Below are 9,736 nucleotides of genomic sequence, written 5' to 3' on the forward strand. Positions count from 1 at the left end.
CAGGGAGAACGGGGTCTCTCCCGTCGATTCTCTTTGGGTGGTCCGGTATGACCATAGAACCTCTGGTAGCTCTTCGGCCCACCTGCCTTTCTTGGAGTCCAGTCTAAGTTTGATGCCTCGCTTGATGATCTTTTTGACTGCCTCCACCTGCCCATTTGCATGCGGATGTGCGGGGGACGAGCTAAGGTGACTTATGCCAAGCTTGCTGCAAAAGTCTTTGAACTTTGCGTTGTCAAACTGCTTCCCATTATCTGTCACAATGGCCTTCGGTATACCAAAGCGACATATGATATTTGTCCATACAAAGGATGTGACTCTGGATTCAGTTATGTGGGAGAGTGTCTCGGCCTCGGCCCACTTTGTGAAGTAGTCCACAGCAACCACAGCGAACTTGGTCTGGCCTTTGCCCAAAGGGAAAGGACCAATGATATCTACCCCCCATTGCGCGAATGGCCACGGGGCCAAGATGGGGGTGAGCAGCTCGGGAGGTTGGTGGATCATGTTTCCGTAGCGTTGGCAATTGTCGCAAGTTCTAACGAACTTCTTGGCGTCCTGGCTGAGGGTCGGCCAATAGTATCCTTGTCGGATCACTTTGGCTGACAGCGACCAGGCGCCTGAGTGATTGCCGCACACTCCTTCGTGGATTTCTCTGAGGACGTATAGGCCCTCTTCACGGGTTAGGCATCTCAATAGAGGCAGGGAAAAGCCGCGTCGATACAACGCTCCACCTCGGACCACGAACCGAGCTGCCTGCCTTGCCAATTTTCTGCGCTCCTTGGGGTCTTGTGGTGAATTGCCCCTAATGAAGTCCATAATCGGGTCCATCCATGAGGGCTCTGGAGCGCCAATCTCCATCAGATCCGGCTCCAAGATCGAGGGATTATCCAAGATTTCAACGGGGACTGACCTGGCCAGGTCGGTCTCGTATGCTGATGCTAACTTGGCCAAGGCGTCAGCGTTAGAATTTTCTGCTCGAGGAACCCGGCTTACTTCGTAAGTTCGAAACTGGGCGAGGTATGATCTGACCTTGCCCAACTACTTCTCCATTCAGGAGTCTTTGGCTTGGTACTCTTCCTTGATCTGGCTCACAACCAGCTGGGAGTCGCTGAAGACCATAACACAAGAGGCCCCCAATGCTCTAGCGATTCGCAGACCGGCAATAAATGCTTCATACTCAGCCTCGTTGTTAGAAGTCTGGAAGCCAAACCGCAAGGCATACTCAAATCGCTCGCTTCCTGGTCCGAGCAAGAGGACCCTGGCCCCGCACCCCTTCTCATTGGAGGATCCGTCGACATAGATTGTCCACGGTAGGTCGGACTCGCTCAGCTCGGAAGGTGGTGTGAGCTCGGCTACGAAATCTGCCACCGCTTGTCCTTTCAACGCAGTTCTAGGTTCGAACTGGACGTCATACTCACTTAGCTCCATTGCCCATTTCATCAGGCGTCCAGAAGCTTCTGGCTTATGGAAGATGTTTTTTAGGGGCAAGTTAGTGAGCACCACCACCGTATGGGCTTGGAAGTATGGTCTAAGCCGTCGGGCCGAGGTGACTAAAGCGAGAGCTAACTTTTCCATTTGAGGGTATCTGGTCTCGGCTTCGGTCATAGCCTTGCTTGTGTAGTAGACCGAGTTTTGCCGCGCTTCCTCTTGCCTGATTAGGGCCGAGCTGACGGCACTGTCAGACACTGCTAAGTTCAACTGGAGCTTGTCCCCTGGCAGGGGCTTGGCGAGCAAAGGTGCCGAGCAGAGGTAGCTCTTCAATTGCTGAAATGCTTGTTCGCACTCCGCTGTCCATTCAAACGGCCCTTTCTTGCGTAGGACTTTGAAGAAAGGAAGACACTTATCTGTCGATCTTGAAACAAACCGGTTCAGGGCTGCAATCCTGCCATTGAGGCACTGAAGCTGTTTCAGCGTCTTAGGTGCCTCCATCTAAAGCACGGCTTTAATCTTTTCGGGGTTGGCCTCGATCCCCCGGTGGTTCACCATGAAGCCAAGGAATTTTCCCGGAGAGACTCCAAAGGCGCATTTAGTTGGGTTGAGCTTCATTTGATATGTCCTTAGAACCTCGAAGGCTTCGGTCAGATCGGAAAGATGCGACTTAGACTGCTTGCTCTTGACGAGCATGTCGTCCACATACACTTCCATATTCCGGCCGATCTACTTGGCGAACATTTTGTTCACCATTCTCTGGTAGGTCGCTCCTGCGTTCTTTAAACCGAAGGGCATGACCTTGTAACAGTACAGACTTTGGTCTGTTATGAGTGCGGTATGATCTTGATCTGGGACATGCATCTTGATTTGGTTGTACCCAGAGTAGGCATCCATGAAGGTGAGCAGTTCGTGCCCGGCTGTGGCGTCCACGAGCTGATCAATCCTCGGCAGTGGGAAGCAATCTTTCGGGCATGCCTTATTTAGGTTCGTAAAGTCTACGCACATTCTCCACTTTCCGTTAGGTTTTTTAACTAATACAACATTGGAGAGCCACTCGGGATACGAAATTTCTCTTATGTATTCAGCTTTCAAAAATTTGTTAACTTCCTCAACAATTACATCACTCCTCTCCTTGTTTATAGGTCTTCGTTTTTGTTTCACAGGTCGGAATGACGGATCTATGCTGAGGCGATGCGTCATAATCTTCGGGTCAATGCCAGGCATGTCCTCATGAGACCACGCAAAGACGCCCGAGTTGGATATGAGGAAGTGGATTAGCTCCTCTCTGTCGGTGGCCCCCAGCTTAGTTCCTATGCTTACCTGTTTCTCGGGACTAAGTAGAGGAACAAGCTCGAGCTCCTCAGTGGGTGCGACAAACTCCCTTCTTGACAGGTCGGCCTTGAACTCGGGTGTCCCCTTCCCACTGGCGAGAGTTTCGAGGGCGCAGACCGATGAGCCTTTGAGTGCGGAGGCATAGCACTCCCTCGAAGCGGTCTGTTCTCCTCGGACCGTGCCCACGCCATTGGGGGTGGAATACTTCAAAACTTGATGAAGTGTCGAGGGAATGGCCCGAAATGAGTGGATGATGGGTCTCCCAAAGATGGCGTTATAGGCCGATCTACCGTCAATCACCACGAACTCGGCCATTTGGGTGACCTGAGTTTTGTCTTGCCCAAATGTGACCGGCAAGTCGATGCAACCTTCTGAGATGACCGATTCTCCAGAGAACCCAACTAGCGGTGTTGGGCTTTTCTTCAACTGCGACCTTGTCCATCCCAGGGTCTGGTAGGTCGGTAGGGACAGGTTGTTAGCAGATGCGCCTCCGTCTACCAGCACCCTTTTGACCACAACATGATCAATCAAGGGAGCGATCACAAGTGCATCATTGTGGGGCAGGTGGACCTCCTCCAAGTCTGCACTGTCGAAGGTGATTTGGCAGGTCGGCCTCTGCTCCCTGATGATGCACACCTCGCGCCTGGCTGCACGAGCTAACTCCTTTCTTTTATGTCCGGACTGGCCCCCGCTTGGCCCTCCGAAAATGGTGTTGATGACTGCAGGTCGGTCAGTGCACCGGGGCGGCGTCCGCGAACGCTTCCTATCTTCCTTTTTTTCTGTCGAGCTGGTGCCGGGCTTCCCCACAAATTTCTTGAAGTATCCATCTTGAATTAGATCCTCAATTTGGCTCTTCAATTCCCAGCAATCCGACGTGTTATGGTTGTGCTCCCGATGGAAGCGGCAATACTTGTCCTTGCTGCGCCTCTCCGGGGCTCCCCGAAGCTTCTTAGGGCGTTTGAGGAGTTTTTCCATTCCAGACTCCTCGATGTTCGTTAGGATCTCGGAAATTGGAATTGTGGTCGGGGTGAAGCGTTCGTAAGGTCGGCTCCTGGTAGGTCCGTTCTCCGCCCTTCGATACTCAGCTCGGCCACTGGAGAAGGATCCCTTGTCCTTGGACTTGGGATCTGCCTTTTCTATATCTTTTCCACTTCTGCCCCGGCCGATCTTTCGTTCTGGTCGGCCGGTTTTCGTTCGGAGGAGCTCCGTCCATCGATGACTTTCTTCGCCTTCTGAAGCACTTCGGCGAAGGTGGCCGGGGCCTCCTCTCCAAGCTTCACCGTGAGGGCTTCGTCGGCTAGACCGGTGAGAAAATAGCACATGGCCGAGTCATCGGAGTAGTGTGCGACCTTCAATTGCTCCTCCTGGAACCGGGTGACATATTCTAGCAGCGTCTCACCCTCCTTCTGTCTGATGGTGGCGAGATGGGACGCTGTCTTTTTTTCATAATGCCGAGAAGAGAACTGGGCGAGGAACTCCCTTCTCAGTTGAGAGTAGGTCGAGATCGACCTGGCTGGCAGTCTCCGATACCACAATCGCGCGCTGCCAGTAAGCGCGATCTGAAAGGAGCGGCATTTGATTGTGTCTGATGCCGCTTGGAAATCCATGAGGCCCTCAAAGACCTCAACATAATCCTTAGGGTCCTTTGACCCATCATAAGGTTTCACAGTAGCAGCTTTGAACTTCGGAGGGATCGGTGCTTCCAAAACGTCCGAGGTGAATGGCGATTCTCCCAGGTCGCCATCGTTCAGTGGACCTTCTTTCTGCTCATATTTGCCCTTTAAGGCCTCAACCTGAGCATCGAGCTTGCCCCTCAGCTGGTCGAACTCCTCCCTTGTGATCATCCCTGCGGGAGTTGCTGGGTTGTGAGAAGATTCAGCCTGCTGGTTGGAACTCTGATGTGAGCAGGATGGTGACTGTCCTTTTCGGAAGGATGAGCCTCTCTTTCTGTTGAGATGCACACAGAGGTCTCCCCTCCGGCGAGTGTGTCTCTCGCTCTCGTTGTCTTCGGGATGTTCCTCCTCGACTGGGCCGAGGTGGGAACCCCTTTGCTTGCGTATGTCAACGCGCGTCACTCGGTTTTCAGATCGGGACCCTGCGCCTGCAGCTAGCATCATTTCGTTATACATTTCCTCCATGGACCGCATTTGCGTGCGCATTGCCTCCATTTCTATCTAGAGTGCGTCAAAGTTCTCACTTGTTGGAGCCGGGGCTGGACCCCGGGCGCCCTTCTTAGAGGTCCCACCTCGGCCACGGGTGGCCTTGGATGTCCTTGGGTGCGCAGGTGGTAGAACAGGTGCGGTGATTCGTGCCGACCTGCGGAGGGGTTCTATTGCTAGGCCGTCGTGACCTTGCCCCTCTACCACTGCTGCTCCGACCTCCCGCTGGTGGGCATCGCTGGCAGCTAGAGTCCTTCGATCTGCCGTATTGATCGAGTTTGCTGGTTGAACCATTTTCGCTCGCGTGTTGGTTTAAAAGAATTGGGATGACTTAGATTGTCGTTCCCCACAGACGGCGCCAAATGTTTATGCAAGGATATGCACAACAGTGTATCTCTGATCGCAGCTCGAACTCGGTCTCCGGACCGATCTGAACACTTGGGCGGACCTGCACAAAAAGGTGAGCACTCCGACGATCAAGTCAGTATAGGTCGGATTCCCAGTTTTTGTTCGAGGTCCAAGAATCATCGTACCTGATCGTGGAGTGAGGTCCTCTACTTATGGGTGGTAGTCCCGTTAATCTCGCGATGGTTACACCCGGTAATCTCGGGACCGTCGGTTACACCCGGTAATCTCGGGACCGACGGTTACACCCGATAATCACGCCGCTGACAGTAGCTCACATCGGCCCCCACCGAGCTTCCCGGTAGATCGGACCTTGGCCAGGTCGCACCTCGGCCCTCATACTTAGCACCTGTCAACGCTAGTGGTGGTGATCTCGGTGGTCCGAGCTGGGCATGACTCATGAGTCATCTTGGAGCACCAATAGTGGTCCTCCACGTGTCCAGGGTATTCTCTTCCCCAAACACTCTCCCTTTTCAAAATTTTCATTTGTATATATTTATATTTCTTTCTTTTGTTCTAACATATCACTCAAAATTTTCATTTGTACATATTTATATTTCTTTTTTTTTCTAACATATCACTCTCTTTTTTTCTCTCTAAAGATTTAATATCTTTTCGAACATTTCTCATTCTCAAATTTCATATTTTATAACTTTTCTTTCTCATCCTAATCTATTTTTCTTTAGAAGATATATCTTCAACTTTTCGGTATCTAAATGTTTTCTCATTCAATTTTCTTTTACTTATCACTTTTATTTCTCTTTTTATTTATTTATTTTATGTAACAAATATATTTTTAACTTTTGGTCGTCTAAATTTTATTCTCACTATAACTTTTTTTTTTCTTTTAACATATTTTTTCTCTCAATTTTACTCTCTCTATAATTTTCTATTTTTTATTGGACTTTTCTCTGTAATATTTTATTTTTTTTACTTTAACTTTTCTCTCACTAATTTTTTTCTGAAATTTTCTCTGCTCTCTAAAATTCACTCACTAAAATTTTTCTTTCAACAGTTTTTTTTAATCTCTAAACTTTTATTTTCAAGTTTCTACATTATAGATGACAAAAATTTCCATGGGGTCGAGTCTCCGCTCTAAGAACAGAGAATGCATTTCCGACCATGTTCCGTATCCGATTCTATTTTTTAAATAATTAATATATATTTCATTAACTGTTTTACTAAATTATGAATAAATATTAAATCTTTTTTTAAACTAATTATTTATTTTAGTAAATAGTAATTTTTGAGCAATAATATAAATGATCTATTAACTTTTTATTTTTTAAATACTAAAAATCACTAAAATTAATTATTAACCAATCATTTTTCTCATGTAGATCCGCATTCCCAAATGAAGATTCCTTAACCTAGATCTCGATTCCCGAATTCAGAGAACAGGTTGGAGATGAGAATTTTTTTTTTTTTTTTTGTAGAAGATAGCATCCCGACTTCTACCCCACACCGTTGTCATATTTATTTTACGTAGATTTTTCTATCTCTAACATATATTTTCAATTTTCTAACTTTTTAAAAACGAAAAACAGAATATGGTTATCAAACATATGCTTGGTTTTCAATTTTTCAAAAACAAAAAACAAAAATAGTTATCAAACATATATGGTTTTTGTTTTTTAAAAACAGAAAACTAAAAACATAAAACATAAAACAGAAAACAGAAAAACCAAAAACTAAAAACAGAAATAATTATCAAATGCCCCTAAACTTTCAAGATTGTTTCTAATAGGTCACCAAATTTTAAAAATATACTAATAATTTCCTAAACTTTTGACTTTGTGTGTAATAAATCTTTAAACTTTATAAAGTGTGAAATATATCTTTGAACGGTTAACTTTGTGTCTAAGAAAATTGAAATGAGGAACCTATTGAATACAAAGTTGAAAGTTCGAAAACATATTTTTGACACAAAACCAAATTCAATAACCAAACTTAAAATTTATCCGATCAAGTTCGCACTACTATAAAAATGGCCTTCAATGACAATTATAAACTGTCATAGACTTCATTTATGACAGTTTAATAATTGTCATCTTTTAAGGCATCAAGAAAAGTGATATCACCATAGTTTGCAAAAATTGTCATAAATACACTTACAACGACTGTTATAGTTTGTCATAAATGAATCATTTTCTACTTATTTCATGGAGTATTTGGGAAAATTATTAACCATAAATCTATACTTTAAAGAATTAATATCATCCGTAAAGCTCCAGTTTTTTCGATAGAACTGAAACACGCTCAAAATCATTTGTGACACTTTTTGTATGTTAATAGATCTCAAGATGGTCTAGGTAACTGTCATGGAAGACTTGAATTTTTTTTATAGTTTTCTTGGCAATTATAAAATTTCATAAAACATGAAAATTTTCGAAAATCGCCGTTTTTTCCAGTCAAAATCGCACCTCTACCATTTCGTGACAATTTTTCACTGTCATTCAAAATTTAGTTTTTGTGACAGTTTTGTAACTATCATAAAATTAAAAAAATCCAAAAAGTTGTGTTTTTTCCCGCTAAAAACACGTCCCCATGATTTATGATAGTTTTTTTTTTCTCCAAATGTTGTTACTATTCATAACTGTCATGGAAGACCATTTTTCTAGTAGTGTCTCTTTGTTCATCAAGACATGTCATTAACTATATCAATATGGAAGGAAAAGAATAAAGCTTGAAATAAAATGTTAGTATTATTTTAAAAGAGTTATAGATTTTTTAATTTCATATATATATTTAATATCAAAGAAAAAATATAAAAGGTAAAGATGACGTATTAAGGAAGGTTCTTGGTTTCTCTCTAGCGACTGGATTGAATAGAACCCTCGAGAGAGGGTAAAAGGCCCATTTGTCAAATCGAACAGATGAAACTGACAGAAGGAAAGAAGGCCATCAATGAAGGCCTCTAGTACAATGAGGAGATTGAACGTTTCAAGAAAGCAACTTCATAATACAATTATTGGTAAAATTCTATTGGTGAAAGTGGTGAATGTGAAGATTTTTTGGACTATGATGCCCCAGATTTAGAATGATGAAAACGTTGAAATTGAACGGGTAAGTAGGAATATATTCTTATGCTATTTTAAGAACACCAAGGATAAAGAAAAAAAATTTCCGGGACGACCCAAGGGTAACGGTAGATTATTTCAATTACGCATATTTTTTTAATTTACTTTCACAACTCATTTTTCGCTTGTTTTCAATAGAACAAGAGACGCCCTCAAGGAATAGCTCGATTAGCAAGGACTTTGGATCTCTTTATCATATGGGCTTCAAAGTCTTAATTCAAATCGTCCGAATATCAAAAACTTTGATGTCTCTAACGTTTAGGCCTTAGGATGGGTGCAACTGCCCTTGAGTATAGGAGACCAAAGTTTTAGCTCGCCATTACAACAACAAAAAAACAAAAAGTAATAAGATTATGGCTGCTGCTTAGCAAATATACCCGCGAGACCCAATCCTCGCGGAGATCCAACCCGATTGGATCGGAGAATCTCTTATTTGACCAGGGACGAGATCAAATCGAGGATCCTAGTCAGAGTTCCCATTCCATTTAATTTTTATTATTTTTTATATTTTTATGTAATAATAATAATATATTAATTTTTATAAATAATTAAAAAAAATTTATAAAAAAACCAAGTCTAATAGAATAACCCATTTAGCAAATTTCCTTAAGACAACTTGTTATATTAAATAGTGACTTGAAAAATGGCTAAAAGTATCTAGTATCATAACAATCGCTACCATGAGTTCTAGTCTAACACTAAAATTTAATGTTGACAAATATACCCTCCTATCTACTATCAAAAGTATTGTGCAATGATACATTTTGTTTGAGATGAATATACCCTTTAAACAAAAAATATCTTGATTTTAGGAAATCTGTAACCAACTTTTTTAGGTGGATAATAGTTTTAGGATCACCAACATAATAAGTATTTAAAAAAATACCTTGAGATGATTTTGATTTTATTCTTTAAAATCTTAAATCCATACAAAAATTAAAAAAAAAGAAACCTAAACTATCAACTATAAATTTAATGAAGATTTAATTTGGATGAAGTTTGAGGGTTGGCTAAATAATCGTATCATGTCTTATGTTGTTGACATTTGCTAGTGGGTATATCATGGGTATATGCTCCTTATTACAAAGTCTTTGTCGAGTTTGCAATCATGCGTTTGCATGTCTTAAGTGACAATCATATTTTTGCTTCCTCTGTATATGGAATTATCCACGGGATCTGTATCCACAACTATACATGTTAAGAACGTAGATAATAGTTTTAGGAGATCACCGATCTATGCATAATCAATATTTATAAAAAAAATAACTTGAAGATCATTTTGATTTTATTCTTTAAAACCTTATATTCATAAAATATATATATATACAAAAC

This window comes from Momordica charantia (genome assembly GCF_013281855.1).
Source record: "Momordica charantia cultivar OHB3-1 chromosome 2 unlocalized genomic scaffold, Mcharantia_2.0 BLBB01000002.1, whole genome shotgun sequence".
Lineage (NCBI taxonomy): Eukaryota > Viridiplantae > Streptophyta > Magnoliopsida > Cucurbitales > Cucurbitaceae > Momordica > Momordica charantia.